This window comes from Schistocerca gregaria, chromosome 2, assembly GCF_023897955.1.
Source record: "Schistocerca gregaria isolate iqSchGreg1 chromosome 2, iqSchGreg1.2, whole genome shotgun sequence".
Lineage (NCBI taxonomy): Eukaryota > Metazoa > Arthropoda > Insecta > Orthoptera > Acrididae > Schistocerca > Schistocerca gregaria.
Genome location: NC_064921.1, coordinates 735,082,132 through 735,099,798, shown reverse-complemented (window position 1 = coordinate 735,099,798; position 17,667 = coordinate 735,082,132). Strand labels below are relative to the sequence as shown.

At 43.6% G+C, this 17,667-nt stretch overlaps 1 protein-coding gene across 1 annotated transcript in view; it reads left to right on the top strand.

The window, feature by feature from the left end:
- Positions 1-17,667, top strand: part of LOC126334881 (rho-related GTP-binding protein RhoE-like) — a 262,146-nt gene that overhangs the window by 180,761 nt on the left and 63,718 nt on the right. The window lies entirely within an intron of this gene.

Below are 17,667 nucleotides of genomic sequence, written 5' to 3'. Positions count from 1 at the left end.
TACACTGGCATCTGAAACATGTTCCTCAGTGCTATTCGGCAGTGCATTTGAACTGGCAATATTCGCGTTTTGAAAAGCAGAAAATGTGACTTGACTTATTTGAGAAAACGGCGAGGACGCAAAACCTGAATCTACAATATTTGCAAGATTGTGTACTGTCATTTCGGATTCCTGAGGCGAGCTGTTGCTGACCGATCGATCGATAATGCTTCCCTGTTCACTAATTGTTTCACTGTCTACACCATTATTTGCCGCCCGCTCTATTTCCCTATGCACAATTACCAAATTACTGCTTTGAATGTTTGTTAATTCTTTACACGGTGGTGCTGATAAGCTACGCTCGTCGTCACTATCATTTCTCAATTTACTTTGGAGCCTAGTGTTACGTTTTTCACACGCCATAATTATCACGTATTTCACACGATAACAAGAAAAGCACAATTTGAAGAGCAAAAATAAGAAAACTCATTAACATAGCACTGAAAATAATATCTAGTTAATTGCAAGCGCAGCTGCTAAATACTTGGTGCAAATCTACATGCATGCCACAACTGTTTTACTGTACAACAATAAATAACTACAACTACAAAGAAAATTCTCTCTACAATTACGCTCTAGCAATAAACAATAGCTACACTAATTACACAAACTACAAGAAAAGTCAGAAGATTCCAGTGAGGTATCCTCGGCTAGGGGTCGACATATGAAATCCCCCCCTTAGAAGAATTAATGACTTACTGTGCTGATAAACCTCTACGTTATTTGATTTTCAAACAGATGAGCAAAATTGAACGTACTCAGACATTACTCTCTTCATTTATTCTGATCAACAGTAAACTAACACACAATATTTTTAGCGCAACGCAATCTGACTTTCAAAAATCTCTACAAAAGAATGGGCCTGACTAACAATAACCTATAGCTTTCATGAAGCACTTACCTCACAAAAATCTTCGTTACTCGAACTACTGCAATACAGCGAGCGCCAATACTGCCGGCTAATTAAAAGATTCTAACTACTGAAGGCAGTATGTACTGATAAGCATAGTCAGCAAATGAAAGATTTTGATAGAGAACAAACGATGTATTTACCTTAATAATGTTCTAAAGTAATTTTTTTATATATATATATATATATATATATATATATATATATATATATATATATATATATATATATATATATATAATCAGTTCATGTACAAATTTACTCTTTCTGGCGGACACACGTCCAGATCGTCCGCTCTCAAAACTCTGCCATCTCCCTCTCCACTTCCACCACATCTGGCGGCTCACCTACAACTGCGCAACACTACGCGCTGTTCACATCCAACTACCCAACACTACAATGGCGAATATTCCAACAATGCCAATCAGCCACAGACTGCACACAGCACAGCCAGTGATTTTCATACAGAGCGCTATGTGGCGTTACCAACATAAAAACCTAAACAGCTTGCTTACAAGGGCTTTAAATGTTGTGTGATGTGGTTAGTGTCTGTGAGGGTATTTGTTTTGGTATAGCCGTGCTGCCTCTCGACTGTTTCATCTTCTTGGCCGTACACAAACACCATCTCGGCTGCTCTCCGACGTGAATACCGAAAAATTCTGTTGCTTACAATATGCTGCGTCAATCACACAGCCTGCAATGCACAAGGAACACACGGCACGTGGTCACAGAGGAACTTTCATCCATCAGCGCCATCTACCGTGGCGATGCATTTCCGGACACGTGTTTATCGGACCTTTTTTCCTCCATTTCCAGTCAGGAATCTGTCACCACAATTTGTCGGTTTTATTATTGTTCACCCTGTATAATCGTAAAACTTAGATTTCAGAACCAGATTGTAAATTGTAAGGCATTTCCAGGGGCAGATGTGAACTCCGACCACAATTTATTGGTTATTAACTGTAATTTAAAACCCAAGAAATTGCAAAAAGGTAAGAAATTAAGGAGGTTGGACCTGCATAAGTTGAAAGAACCAAAGATTGTTAAAAGTTTCAGAGGGAGCATTAGGCAACGATTCACTCGACAGGGTAAAAGAATGCAGTAAGCGATGAAGAGTAACTTTCAAAGATGAAATAGTGAAGACAGCAGACGATCAAAGGTAAACAGACGAGGGCTAGTAGAAGTTGTTGGATGTCACTGAAGTTGTAGAATTTAACTGATGAAAGGAGAAAATATAAAAGTGCAGCAAATGAAATGCGCTAAGGGAATCAAATTTCCAAAAAATGATGTTGACAGGAAGTGCAAAATGGCTATGCAGGAACGGCTACACACAAATGTAAGAATATAAAATAATACATCAACAGGAAAATTAAAGAGGTCTTTGGACAAAAGAAAAAACAGCTGTATGATTATATATATATAGCTCAGATGGAAAACAAGTACTAAAAAGATGAGATAGGAGATGTGATACTGTGAGACAGAGCACTGAAAGATCTGAGTCGAAACAGGGCCCTAGGAGTGCGCGACATTCTGATATCCGTGGGAGAACCAAAACTATTCCACCTGTTGTGCAACATCTATGAGACAGGCGAAATACCCTCAAACTCAACAATAATGTAATAATTCCAGTTCCAAAGAAAGTGGGGCTGATAGATGTGAAAATTACCGATATATTAGTTTAATAAGTCATGGTTCCAGAATAATAACACGAATTCTTTATAGAAGAATGGCAAAACAGGTAGAATCCGACTTCCGGGTTCTTCAGTTTGGCCTCCGAAAAAAATATAGGGACGAGTGAAGCTGTACTGACGCTACGACTTGTCTTAGAAGGTAGGTTAAGGAAAAGCAAACTTACATTTATTGCATTTGAAACTTAGAGAAAGCTTTTGACAATGCTGAATGGCACACACTCTCTGAAATACTGAATGTGGCAGGGTTAAAATACGTAGGGCAGAAGGCTATTTACAACTTGTATAAAAACCAGATGAACGTAGTAAGAGTAGAGGGACACGAAGGGGAAGCTGCAACCGAGAAGGGAGCAGGATAGCGTTGTTGCCTATTCTCGATGCCATTCAATCCGTGTATTGAACAAGTAGTAAAGGAACTCAAAGATAAAACTGAAGCAGGAATTAAAGTTCTGGGAGAATAAATAATAACTTTGATGTGTTGCCTATAGTATTGTCAGTGTGTTAGAGACAGCAAAAGACTTGGAAAAGCAGTTGAATGGAATGGACAGTGTCTTGAAAGGAGGATACAAGACGATCATCAAAAAAAGAAAAATAAGGTTAAGGGATTGTAGTCGTATTAAGTTAGGCGATACTAAAGGAATGAGGTTAGGAAACGAGACACTAAAATTAGCAGATGAGTTTCGCTCTTTGGGTAATAAAAAACTGATGATGGATGAATTAGAGAGGATATAGATTGTAGACTGGCAGTGGCTAGAAAAGCGTTTCTGGAGACGTGAAAGTAGTTGGCATAGAATATAAATTTAAGTGTTAGGAAGTTTTTCCTGAAGCTATTTGTCTGGAGTGGAAGTGAAACGTGGACGATAAACAGTTCAGATAAGAAGAGAATAGAAGCTTTCGAAGTGAAGAATGCAGAAGATTAGTTGGCTAGGTCATGTAAGTAATAACGAGGTACCGAACAGAATTGGGGAGGAAAGAAATTAATGGTACAACTTGACTAAAAGGAGGGATTGGTTCATAGGACATGTCTGAGACAATAAGGGATCGCCAGTTTAGTAATAGTGGGAATTTTGGAGGGTAAAAATTCTAGATGGAAATCAAGAGATGAATACATTAAGCAGATTCTAAACGATGTAGGCTGCAGTAGTTACTCAGAGATGAAGAGGCTTGCACAGGCTGAAGTAGCATGGGGAGACGCATAAACCAGTCTTCGGACTGCAGACCACAACAACAGCTGTAGTTGCATAAACTGGACCTTCTTAAATTTCTTAAATCAGACGCCTTTTTCGTGTTTGAAGTCTACTTCTATTAGTACACACCCGTTTTCTTGGAATTCTATCGCAGACTCGAAGAGTATGATGGGGAAGGTTGATCAAAGACAGTTAGAATTCATCTAAAATGAATAAAGCTATTGATGCTCTTCAGAAAAAGGAGATGGCTTAGAAGAAGGCCAGTAAACAGTTTAATGTTGCAAGGGTCTATTGGTACAGAAGTTTCATTCTTTGGGCTTACTCGTAGTGACTTGTGAAAAATCGCCGTACTACTTACAGAGAGAAATAAAATTGAACAATACCCTTTCAAAGACGAAACTGCTTGTGAAAAGTGGGTCAGTCTTTTTCTTAAACGTCGCGAAACCAAACGATCAGAAAAGAAGCCTACAGGAATATCCTATAACAGGGATCTATAGCCTAGGAAAGAAACCACAGAGAAATTCATAACTTTATGGAAGATGTTATGTTGTATCTACTTTGAAACTAAATTAATATTACTTTTGAATACATTATTGAAGTGACAGTGATCAATGTGTTACAAATATTTACTATCAAAAACGGACTTGATCACAATTTATTTATTACGGTGACCGGTTTCGACTACTACTGTGGTCATCTTCAGACCAACAAGTCGTATACAAAACTTTAATTAGAGGGCTACATACATTAAAGAAAATACATAAAGTATTATAATATATTCTTTATTTTAATACCTTTTTACAATTTTTAGTGCCGTTTTGCTTATTTTTAGAAGGGGTCCTATTTTGACAACTATATTTCAAACTGAATAAGTGTAAGGTTTCTGAAAATAATTTTGTGCAATAACTTTTAATGTTATTTTCTAAAAGTAAAATGTAAGTGGTGAAATGTTACATGCTCTTAAAACGTATATTTTACTACTTGCAGTTTTTACAAAATAAAAAAAAAAAAACAAGCTTTGGGCACTGTCCTCTGTGCATGGTGGTCAAGATCAGTCTGGAAAGCTTGTAAGGATGTTGTAAGGTATAACTGTTACGAAAAAAAAATCGATACGTTGTGCCGTTTCCGGGTCAACTAGCATTGCAGTTAGCCAAACCGGCCATTGCGCTCGCAAATTCAAGCTGCCCCTCAGAAACAATTTGTGTCAAATGGTTCAAATGGCTATGAGCACTATGCGAGTTAACTTCTGAGGTCATCAGTCTCCTAGAACTTAGAACTAATTAAACCCAACTAACCTAAGGACATCACACACATCCTTGCCTGAGACAGGATTCGAACCTGCCACCGTAGCGGTCGCTCTGTTCCAGACTGTGGCGCCTAGAACCGCACGGCCCAGTTTGTGTCAGCTGCTTCAGTTTGTGTCAGCTGCTTCGCCTTTGGGTCTGCTTTGATCTTTACTACCGCCCATGTAAAATTTTTGTAACGCTTTCTTGTTCGATTTTGGAAAACCAAATGGAGAACACGTTTGGCAACACCGTCTCTGGCGCACCGCTTTAATGTACGCCCTTAAAGGCCTTATTGGTTAAATTAAATACTAATCAACTCGGAAATGGCCCAACGTATCGAATTTTTTTCTTGACAATTATTTCTCAGCACAACCGACCTTGCAACATCCTTGCAAGCTTTCCAGACTGTTTCTGAGCACCCTGTATATTCAAAATCATACCAAAAGAAAATACAGTGATATCGACTGTAACGACCCGCCTAATAACGACAAGACGGGGGAGTGACTTGTAGACCATTTTCCTTTCAAGTTGCTGCCCCGATTCCACACCTTTCGTCGTATAGTAATACACTCCTGGAAATGGAAAAAAGAACACATTGACACCGGTGTGTCAGACCCACCATATTTGCTCCGGACACTGCGAGAGGGCTGTACAAGCAATGATCACACGCACGGCACAGCGGACACACCAGGAACCACGGTGTTGGCCGTCGAATGCGAATTGCTCAACACGTGGGGCGTGAGGTCTCCACAGTACATCGATGTTGTCGCCAGTGGTCGGCGGAAGGTGCACGTGCCCGTCGACCTGGGGCCGGACCGCAGCGACGAACGGATGCACGCCAAGACCGTAGGATCCTACGCAGTGCCGTAGTTTACCACACCGCAAATTAGGGACACTGTTGCTCCTGGGGTATCGGCGAGGACCATTCGCAACCGTCTCCATGAAGCTGGGCTACGGTCCCGCACACCGTTAGGCCGTCTTCCGCTCACGCCCCAACATCGTGCAGCCCGCCTCCAGTGGTGTCGCGACAGGCGTGAATGGAGGGACGAATGGAGACGTATCGTCTTCAGCGATGAGAGTCGCTTCTGCCTTGGTGCCAATGATGGTCGTATGCGTGTTTGGCGCAGTGCAGGTGAGCGCCACAATCAGGACTGCATACGACTGAGGCACACAGGGCCAACACCCGGCATCATGGTGTGGGGAGCGATCTCCTACACTGGCCGTACACCTCTGTTGATCGTCGAGGGGACACTGAATAGTGCACGGTACATCCAAACCGTCATCGAACCCATCGTTCTACCATTCCTAGACCGGCAAGGGAACTTGCTGTTCCAACAGGACAATGTACGTCCGCATGTATCCCGTGCCACGCAACGTGCTCTAGAAGGTGTAAGTCAACTACCCTGGCCAGCAAGATCTCCGGATCTGTCCCCCATTGAGCATGTTTGGGACTGGATGAAGCGTCGTCTCACGCGGTCTGCACGTCCAGCACGAACGCTGGTCCAACTGAGGCGCCAGGTGGAAATGGCATGGCAAGCCGTTGCACAGGACTACATCCAGCATCTGTACGATCGTCTCCATGGGAGAATAGCAGCCTGCATTGCTGCGAAAGGTGCATATACACTGTACTAGTGCCGACATTGTGCATGCTCTGTTGTCTGTCTCTATGTGCCTGTGGTTCTGTCAGTGTGATCATGTGATGTATCTGACCCCGCACAGTTTCCGATGACGAGAGGCGTTTACACTTTAACCTGCCTCCCTGTTTCCTTTGAGAGCTGATGGGACACGGAAGGAAGACTTGTGCCGAGAGATGAGGCTGCGAGCACAGCGTGTGCGGCCAGTAGCGGGTTCCCCCGCAGCGCCCCCCTGCACAGTGGCCGCTCTGTCCGACCATCCGGAAGGCAAAAACGCCGGCGGCGCGGCCTGTTGTGAATGTGGGCCTGTGTGTCAGCGGATGCAGCTCTGCGCCTGTTCCGCCACATCCGTCAAACTGGAGGCAGTCGTCCGCGGCACGATTCTGCCGTCGCGGTTCGGAGCGTGGAATGCGTGCCGCTCCCGCTGAGCTTCTGTGCACGATATTCTGATTGTTGATGTCTTACCCATCCACTTTCGGACGAAAGAGCACTTAAAACGAGAACATTAATCACAGCCGTACAGTGAAGGCTTTCGCGGTCGTATGTCGTAGTTGCTGATCAATCTTTGGACCTGTATGGCCGTGGTCGAAGATTTGCACAAGAACTCCAAACATCATCCGCAACAAAAGAGAGGTGCCATTAAAAGTCTTATTGACACACCCAAAAGAATTTGCAACCCTCAAAAAAGTAACTGATCAGATCGGCAAAATTTTACAGAAAAGTGACATCCGACCGGTTTTTATACCAGTTAAGAAAAAATGTCAAGCACTCCGGTCTGTAAAGGACAAACGCCCTCCTCTCTCAGCAAGTGGAGTATATAAGATTCCCTGCAATTGTAGAAACTGAAATTACTGAGAGAACCGTTAATACAAGACTAAGAGAACAGAAACGTTAGCTACAGCATAGCATTCTCTTCAATCAGGAAATCATGAACTGAAGTTTTCCAAAACAGAAATTTTATCTACTATGACAAATTGTTATACAAGCAGTATAGAAAAGTCATCGGAATACAGAAGCATAGTGATAATTTTAACAGAAAAGAAGAGACCATGAAACTCATTGATAGGCCGGCAGGCGTGGCCGAGCGGTTCTAGGCGCTACAGTCTGGAACCGCGCGGTCGCAATGGTCGCAGGTTCGAATCCTGCCTCGGGCATGGATGTGTGTGATGTCCTTAGGTTAGTTAGGTTTAAGTAGTTCTAAGTCTAGGGGGCTGATGACCACAGATGTCCAGCCCCATAGTGCTCAGAGCCATTTGAACCATTTTTGAAACTCAATGATACAAAGACAGTAGCTGGGCATTATCAATAGATAAGTTTTTATCCTTGACAGGCGACAATCGATAGGTTATCTCTGACGAAGATTATTTCTATTGATCACATGTATACTCGCCCACGCCCACTTTACACAGTATTTACGTCGCTATCTGACGTTCGACTCGTCAGTCGGCAGGACAACAAATTTCACACAGTTGTGGCATGCTCACCTGATTCTTTCTCTTATTTTTTCTTAAATATGTGAAAATAGAATTGTGTATGTTAGGAATACACTGAAGTGACAGAAATCATGGGATAGCGACGTACACATTTACAGATGGTGGTAATATCTCATAAATAAGGTGTAAAGGTGGAGTGCATTGGCACAGCTGTCATTTGTATTCCGGTAATGAAACTGAGCGTACGACATTGTGGGCCGGGAGTCCCGCATTCGGGGAAGATCGGCCACCGAGGACAAGTATTTATTGCATTCGACGCCACATCGGGCGACTTGCGTGTTGGAGATGGGGATGGAATGATGATGAGGGACAACAAAACACCCTGTTCCTGAGCGGAGAAAATCTCCTGCCCCACCCGGGAATCGAACCAGGGCCCCTTGGCGTGGCATTCCGCCGCGCTGATCACTCAGCTAACGGGACCACACTGTATCCCGGTGATTCACGTGAAAAGATTTCCGGTGTGATTATGGCCACACGACGGGAATCAAAAGACTTTGAATGCGGATTGATAGTTGGAGCTAGACGCATAGGACAGCGTATTTCAAAAACCGTTAAGGAATTCTGTATTCCGAGATCCATAGTGTCAAGAGTTTGTCGGCAATACCATATTTTAGGTATTACTTCTCAGCCGGCCGGAGTGGCCGAGCGGTTCTAGGCGCTACAGTCTGGAGCCGCGCGGCCGCTACTGTCGCAGGTTCGAATCCTGCGTCGGGCACGGATGTGTGTGATGTCCTTAGGTTGGTTAGGTTTAAATAGTTCTACGTTCTAGGGGACAGATGACCTCAGAAGTTAAGTCCCATAGTGCTCAGAGCCATTTGAACCATTTGATTTTATTACTTCTCACCACGGTCAACGCAGTGGTCGACAGCAGCGGCGTTTTCTTATTGTTGTCAGTGCTAACAGACAAGCGTACTGAGGGAAACAACAGCAGAAATCAGTGTGGGACGTGCTACGAACGTATGCGTTTGGACAGTGCGACGAAATTTGATCCAGCAGAGGATCTACACTAGTGTCTTTGTTACGAGCTCGACAACGCCTACAGCACCTCTCCTGGGCTCGTGATCATATCGATTGGACCCTAGAGAACTGGAAAACCGTGACCTTGTGAGTTGAGTCCCGACTTAGTTGGTAAGAGCTGTTGGTAGGATTAGAGTGTGGCGCAGACCCCACGAAACCATGGACCCGAGTTGTCAACAAGACACGGTGCAAGCTGGTGGTGTTTCCATAATGGTGTGGACTGTGTTTAAATGGAATGGAGTTGGTTCTCTGGTTCAACTGAACCTATCATTCATAGGAAAAGGTTATGTTCGGCTACCTGGTGACCATTTGAAGTCATTTATGGGCTTCATGTATCCAAACATGTCATCGGGCCACAGGTGATTGGTTTCAGAACATTCTGGACAGTTCGAACGAGTGGCTTGGCCATCCAGACTTCCCGACATTAATCCTGTCGAATGTTTATGGTACATAATCGAGAGGTCAGTTCGTGCACAAAATCCTGCACCGGCAACACTTTGCACTACGCCAGGAAAAGGAAGGTATCTCATGACTTTGGTCATATCGTTGCATGTTGACATAAGCTAACACAGTCAAGTGTCAACATATTCTTACCCTCTCAGTTTCTCAGTTGAAAATCCATATGCAGATTGTCCCAGCGCTTTAGATTCAAGTTTTGCGGACTGTAGATGGCCAGATACTCAGAATTTTGAGATATATAATCATTGATCGTAATTGAATATCTCAAGCGATACACGGCAGGAATAAGCAAGTATGTATATGTATCGATGTGTAGTGATAAAAAATGGTTATGCGTGTAAGCTCAGTCGTAGATACAGCAGGTGAAGACTTCAGTTCACTGGAAGCACATTGGCAAAATAGAACCGCTCTGCAATGGGAGCGGCAACAAATCATCTATGCGACCATCCCTAGATTATTGCTCAACTGTGCGAGACTCGTATGAAATTACAGTGACAACGGACTTTGAAACCTTTATGTGTCATCGGTGCTGGAAAAACGGAAGTGGAAGACGTTTGAAGACAAAGGACAACTACCCCCTTAAAACCTATTTAAAAAGTTTGCTGAATCAGTTTTAAGTTATCAAAGCCGGGATATACCTGAAACCTGTAAGTATCGCTCCCGTAAGGACCGCTCCCGTAAGGACGCAAGGACAAGAGTAAATTAATTACAGCGCGCAGAATGGTATTTAATCAGTCATTCTTCCAACGCTCCATAAGGGATTAGAACTGGAACAAATACCAATACACACGCAAGAGGACAATTTTTTTTTCAGTCTGCGAATGGTTTCGAAAGGGAAACCACAGCGACAATCAAAAATGTTATACCTTGTAACATTTAGCTACACTTTCCAACTACTTCTCCGAATTGTCGCCACGCCGAGTTAGACATTTGTCGTTACACGTTTTTAGCTTTCGAGTACCCTCCTCATAGAAGGCAGTCGTCTGGGAATTCCGTCAATTCCCTGCGCTGGTCCGCAGCTCGTTGTCTGTAACGAAATGCTGTCCTCATGATCAGTGGTTAATGTGAGCGAAGAGACGAAAATCAGAGGAAGCCAAGTCCGGGCTGTATGGTTAGTTGATAAAATACTTCCTATCGAAAAAGCTGCAGGAGCGTCTTCATTGCCGCTGCAGTGTGCGGCCAAGAATTCTCATGAAGAAGGAAACGCATGACAGTTGTTTATGTTTGCTGTATGAGATCAGGCGAAATCTCTCAGTAGGCAGTCGTACTTGGCGGGTGATACTATTTTCTAGACATCTTTACATGCTCACTATGCACTCAGAACTGGAAAGTGCGACGTGACGCGATAGACGGGAATAGTATCGACTTTGTAGAACACATCTGTATAGAGCCTCACCGGATTTTAACTACCAACCGGAGGTTGCCAAAAAAAAAAAAAAAGTAAGTACTTCCTGCTGTGCAGTTCACAGTGGTTTGCAGAGCACGGATGAGCATATGAAACAATTGTCTGTCTACTATTCGCTTTTTCTGCATGGAAGTAACTGGTTCTGCCTTGAAAAAACTATGCACCCATCTTTGATGTGTCCACGATAGATTTGTCCCATGGTTCCATATGAAGTCATTTGTGTATGAAACCGCACTGAAGAGGAATTGCTTGGTAGGGTCTTAGCAGTCGATCTGCTTGAACAACAGACAACAGGGACGTATGAGAGTGTCTAGTGAACAGTTGCGCATAATTGCAATGCATGCGCCAAGACTGGTAGCCTGCACTTTGAACAGTTGCTGTCACCTTAACTGCTTAGGTGTAAGCTATTTCTGACAATCAAAACCAAGGATTCGTTTTGGACAGTTAGTTCCTTACATATTAGATAATCAGTTTGGGACCCCTTACCAAGTCTATAATTTTGACACTAAAGGTTTGGTACACTTTGCATTGCTTTTCAGAGTATCTATGAAGTGTAGCGTGTGTGACAGAGAAATGGAAAGGCAATAATCTCCAGTCAATCAGTAATTGTAGAAGATTCGATAGTACTATCATGGATCAGGGCTTCCTTCTTTTCAGGCAGGAGAAGAGCTTCGTTATCGACTGTTTTGAGCATTATCTTAGAGCCATACTTTGTGACAAAGAAAATCACGGACTGGTTATCTGTCACAATCGATGAACAGATTATTACGGCAGGCGGATACTCACCTGATAAGTGCAGTCCAATGTAGAGCGCTATGGTTTCGCTTCCAGAGGCCGTAAATGTGCTACCACCCGTGGCTTATAGAAAGCACTCAGCGGCGACTTGTGTGTGGCGGGGTTGTGTGATGGGCACGTCCTCTACCTCGCGAATGAGGTGCTTCATTGCCCATGATGTAAGTTGTTCTGGCAGAGGCGTTCAGGAGTATTGGGACAAGTGAATTAACCGAGAGTACAAAAAAAATGGCTCTGAGCACTATGGCACTTAACATCTGTGGTCATCAGTCCCCTAGAACTTAAAACTACTTAAACCTAACTAACCTAAGGACATCACACACATCCATGCCCGAGGCAGGATTCGAACCAGCGACCGTAGCAGTCGCGCGGTTCCGGACTGAGCGCCTGAACCGCTAGACCACCGCGGCCGGCGAGAGTACAAATGAATTGTGGCAGGCTCAAGGCGCTTTCGTCGTATGATCTACTGGTAAACACAATCGTTGTCATCTATTCAAATAGTAGTAACACATTTAGAAACTACAGACTCTATTCGAACCGTTGTTCTTTGTGTTTTGATTCTTGCCTTTTTTTGCCACCATTATTAGTGTCGATGTCTTCTACATCTGTATCAGACGCCACTGCATTGTGATTGATAGCTGTTAGTGCTCAGACAACGTAGTACATGCAGTTGTGTGTGTGTGTGTGTGTGTGTGTGACGCGGGGGAGAGAGAGGACACGCCCACCAGGTGCAGCATTCGCTGGATTACAGACTATGCGTTCTGGTAGTACAGCGAAGTACCAGTGGCGGTCGTGACTACAGTAAGGGCAAGGAGACACTGAAAGCTGTTTCGTTCGCGTTAGTGTCTAGCGACATCACCATCTCTTCTCTGGGCTATTCTGAATGTCTGGTAATCAATGAACCATGCAACGTTGGTTTAACCTCATCAACTTCGCTTCCATGCTAGTTAATGTACAAGGCTTTCTGATGAAGGTAACGGTTTATTTGTTTTTGTTCTTATAACTGCAAAACAGTCGTGCCTGTGAATTTCACTGTGCACCATTTCTGTTGTTTTTCTTATTCGGTAAACTCTGTTCGTACGACGGAATACCGACGCCGCTTTTATAGAATTCATGGCGTATGACACATCTTTACCTTTAGTGCTAATAGTAAGGACGACGGTAGAAAAGGAAAGAGCCTAAGGAATAATCTCCAGCAACCGGGGGAAACTTCGTGACTCGACCTGTACGCCTGTCACTCGCTTCCCAAGTAGGGGTGTTAAATACCGGGTGGGCTGTAATTATCGTATGGTAGCGAAACTTGATTGAAATGCTAATACATCAATCTGGAAGCGAATTACATTGGAAAAAATTAGTTCCAGTTTTGGCTACAAGGCGCAAATCTAGCACTGTACCGCATCTCATCGACGTCTCCGGTGTTCGTGTTGAGCAAATTGTGTAAGCAGCGGCTAACAATAAAATCAACGTTGTGCCATTCTCACATATTTCACCCTTGCTGTTCCCGTCCCGTTCCTAACCCATTACATATGAAAAAAAAATCTTTCTTGCATTCACAGCACCAGATATGCACTTGGTGGCCAAAACTGGAGCTAATTTTTTTCACGCTTAAATCGGTTCCCTTTTAATGCATTGGAATACATACAAAGTTTCGCAGCTATACGACAATTACAAGACCACACTGGATGTTTGAAAGTGCACTCTACTTATAACTACCTGACACATTTCAATACACGATGTATTTCGAGACCTGGGACTGCATCTTCAGGTGTTGGGTCAGTTTATATCTTTTTTGAAGTTAAGATTAGGTACTACTGGTCCTGTTAAGAGTACGTAGAAATATCACAAGGTAGCACAGTGTGAGCAGACATATTTATATACTCATACATACTGTACCTTTCGTCTCTCAGCACATTTGTACAGAAAACTCAGACAACTCAAAAAATATTCCTATATAAAGATTTTACATTTCCTCATACACACGGTTATAATACCTTGTGCCATACTCATGATATGCCGAGGTCTAGGGGATATTATTTGTCGTTACCTTTCTCCAACCTGTTATGAAGTGTAAAGTGTGTAGCTGTCTCGTGTGGATGACTATGACGAGTGTTGGGTTTGATAGACAGATATATGCAGACATTATTTCCAAAATAATTTGAAACGTCCCCTTAGAAAAATTATGCATCATGACTGTGCTTAAAATGACACACAATATTTATAGCGCAACGCAATCTGACTTTCAAAAATCCCTACAAAAGAATGGCCCTGACTGCCATTAACCTATACGTTTCACAAATCACTTACCTCACAAAAATCTTGATTACTCGAACTACTGCAATACAGCGAGCGCCACTACTGCGAGCTAAATAAAAGATTCAAACTACGGAAGGCACTAACTTCTGATAGGCATAGTTAGCGAATGAAAGAGTTAGCGAATGAAAGATTTTAATAGAGAACAAACAATGTAATTACCTTAAAAGTGTTCATAAGTCATTATATATATAAGTCCATGATATCCAATCTTACAAATTTGAAAACTTCGCCATCTCTCTCCCCACATCCACCGATGCTGGCGGCTCACCTCCAACTGCGCAACGCTACGCGCTGTTAACATCCAGCTGCCCAACACTACAATGGCGAGTATTACAACAATGCCAACCAGCCACTGACTGCACACAGCACAGCAAGTGATTTTCATATAGACCGCTACGTGGCGTTACCAATATGAAAACCTAAACAGCCTACTTACATAAAAATCATATAGAGCGCTACGTGGCGTTACCAATATGAAAACCTAAACAGCCTACTTACAAATTATTCGTGCAGACATTAGGCGTGCTTCTGTTATGAAACTGTTGCAACTCTTATACAAACTCTTACATAAACAGCCGGCCGGAGTGGCCGAGCAGTTCTAGGCGCTACAGTCTGGAGCCACGCGACCGCTACGGTCGTAGGTTCGAATCCTGCCTCGGGCATGGTTGTGTGTGCTGTCCTTAGGTTAGTTAGGTTTAAGTAGTTCTAAGTTCTAGGGTACTGATGACCTCAGCAGTTAGGTCCCATAGTGCTCAGAGCCATTTTTTTCTTACATAAACTTTTGAAATTGCTGAAAAAATTGTGTCACATCACAAGAAACTACTATATTGTTTGGAAATTCCAATGTAAAGACATCTTTTTTCACAGGCAACAAATGTGGACACCATTTGCCTCAAACTGCAAACGTAAACACTCCAATAACAGGACACGGCATGCTCGCTGATACGAAACATATCGCGTCTGTTGATCAAGTGCTCATAGCTCTTACAGTATGCATTTTAGAGACAATGTTTACAGGACATTTTTTTCTTGCTTTGGTTCATACTACCTCCTCTGAAAGGTGACTGCCTTGGAATGTTAGCAACAACAGTACCAGTACATGGACTGCACTCTCACAAGTTTCGAATCGTTCGTTTCCGAACCGGGAAGCCTTACCTCAAATTCAGACATTTACCCTTCTCCATCATCCTTGAGAGTTTGTAGCATCATCACGGAGTTATCCCGTGTGTACGCACATTTACAGGCGCCATCGCCCGTAACTTTGACGCTCTGTAGCGTCGTTGGATGACGTTTTTTGGACACGTGTAAAATTGGATCTACTAAGTTCTCTCTACAACCTCTGGAAGTGTGTAACATGAATTGCGGAACACCCTACATCGCTCATGACCGCGATATTGACCGCCCATAAGCTGCTCCTCCTCCTTCACCTCCTCCTCCCCCCCCCCCCCCCCCCCCTCTACAAAAAAATGGTTCAAATGGCTCTGAGCATTATGGTACTCAACTGCTGTGGTCATTAGTCCCCTAGAACTTAGAACTACTTAAACCTAACTAACCTAAGGACATCACACACATCCATGCCCGAGGCAGAATTCGAACCTGCGACCGTAGCAGTCGCACGGTTCCGGACTGCGCGCCCAGAACCGCGAGACCACCGCGGCCGGCCCCCCTGTACACTACATATCGATAAGTACTTAGATAATAGGAATGATGAGTGGTAATGAGGCCAAAAAATTAAAAAGAATAAAGTGACAGAAACTATGCAACAAATATTGTTGGTAAAAATACGTAGTGTCTATTCTTTAGGCGAAAGAACTTGCTCCCCTTCTAACAGCCGTGTACCGCAAGTCTCTAGACGAATGGAAGGTTCCAAATGATTGGAAAAGAGCACAGGTAGTCCCAGTCTTCAAAAAGGGTCGTCGAGCAGATGCGCAAAACTATAGACCTATACCTCTGACGTCGATCTGTTGTAGAATTTTAGACCATGTTTTTTGCTCGAGTATCATGTCGTTTTTGGAAACCCAGAATCTACTCTGCAGGAATCAACATGGATTCCGGAAACAGCGATCGTGTGAGACCCAACTCGCTTTATTTGTTCATGAGACCCAGAAATTATTAGATACAGGCTCCCAGGTAGATGCTATTTTCCTAGACTTCCGGAAGGCGTTCGATACAGTTCCGCACTGTCGCCTGATAAACAAAGTAACAGCCTACGGAAAATCAGACCAGCTGTGTGTCTGGATTGAAGAGTTTTTAGCAAACAGAACACAGCATGTTGTTATCAATGGAGAGACGTCTACAGACGTTAAAGTAACGTCTGGCGTGCCACAGGGGAGTGTTATGGGACCATTGCTTTTCACAATATATATAAATGACCTAGTAGATAGTGTCGAAAGTTCCATGCGGCTTTTCGCGGATGATGCTGTAGAATACAGAGAAGTTGCAGCATTAGAAAATTGTAGCGAAATGCAGGAAGATCTGCAGCGGATAGGCACTTGGTGTAGGGAGTGGCAACTGACCCTTAACATAGACAAATGTAATGTATTGCGAATACATAGAAAGAAGGATCCTTTATTGTATGATTATATGATAGCGGAACAAAAACTGGTAGCAGTTACTTCTGTAAAATATCTGGGAATATGCGTGCGGAACGATTTGAAGTGGAATGATCATATAAAATTAATTGTTGGTAAGGCGGGTACCAGGTTGAGATTCATTGGGAGAGTCCTTAGAAAATGTAGTCCATCAACAAAGGAGGTGGCTTACAAAACACTCGTTCGACGTATACTTGAGTATTGCTCACCAGTGTGGGATCCGTACCAGATCGGGTTGACGGAGGAGATAGAGAAGATCCAAAGAAGAGCGGCGCGTTTCGTCACAGGGTTATTTGGTAACCGTGATAGCGTTACGGAGATATTTAGCAAACTCAAGTGGCAGACTCTGCAAGAGAGGCGCTCTGCATCGCGGGGTAGCTTGCTCGCCAGGTTTCGAGAGGGTGCGTTTCTGGATGAGGTATCGAATATACTGGTTCCTCCTTCTTATACCTCCCGAGGAGATCGCGAATGTAAAATTAGAGAGATTCGAGCGCGCACGGAGGCTTTCAGACAGTCGTTCTTCCCGCGAACCATAAGCGACTGGAACAGAAAAGGGAGGTAATGACAGTGGCACGTAAAGTGCCCTCCGCCACACACCGTTGGGTGGCGTGCGGAGTATGAATATAGATGTAGATGTAGGACAGCTGTGATACTTTATACGTAACTCTAAGGTGGAGAGGCGAGAAATGAAAGGAAAGGCAAGCAACTGATGTTCAGCTGCGTTGGGATTTTATGCAGAATCGTAGGCGATGAGTGAAAATATGAGCCGGACCAGGACACGAAACCGTGACTTCCTGCTTCCTAGGCAGTTGCGTTAATTCCTATGCCACGCGAACACAGTGCTTATGGCATA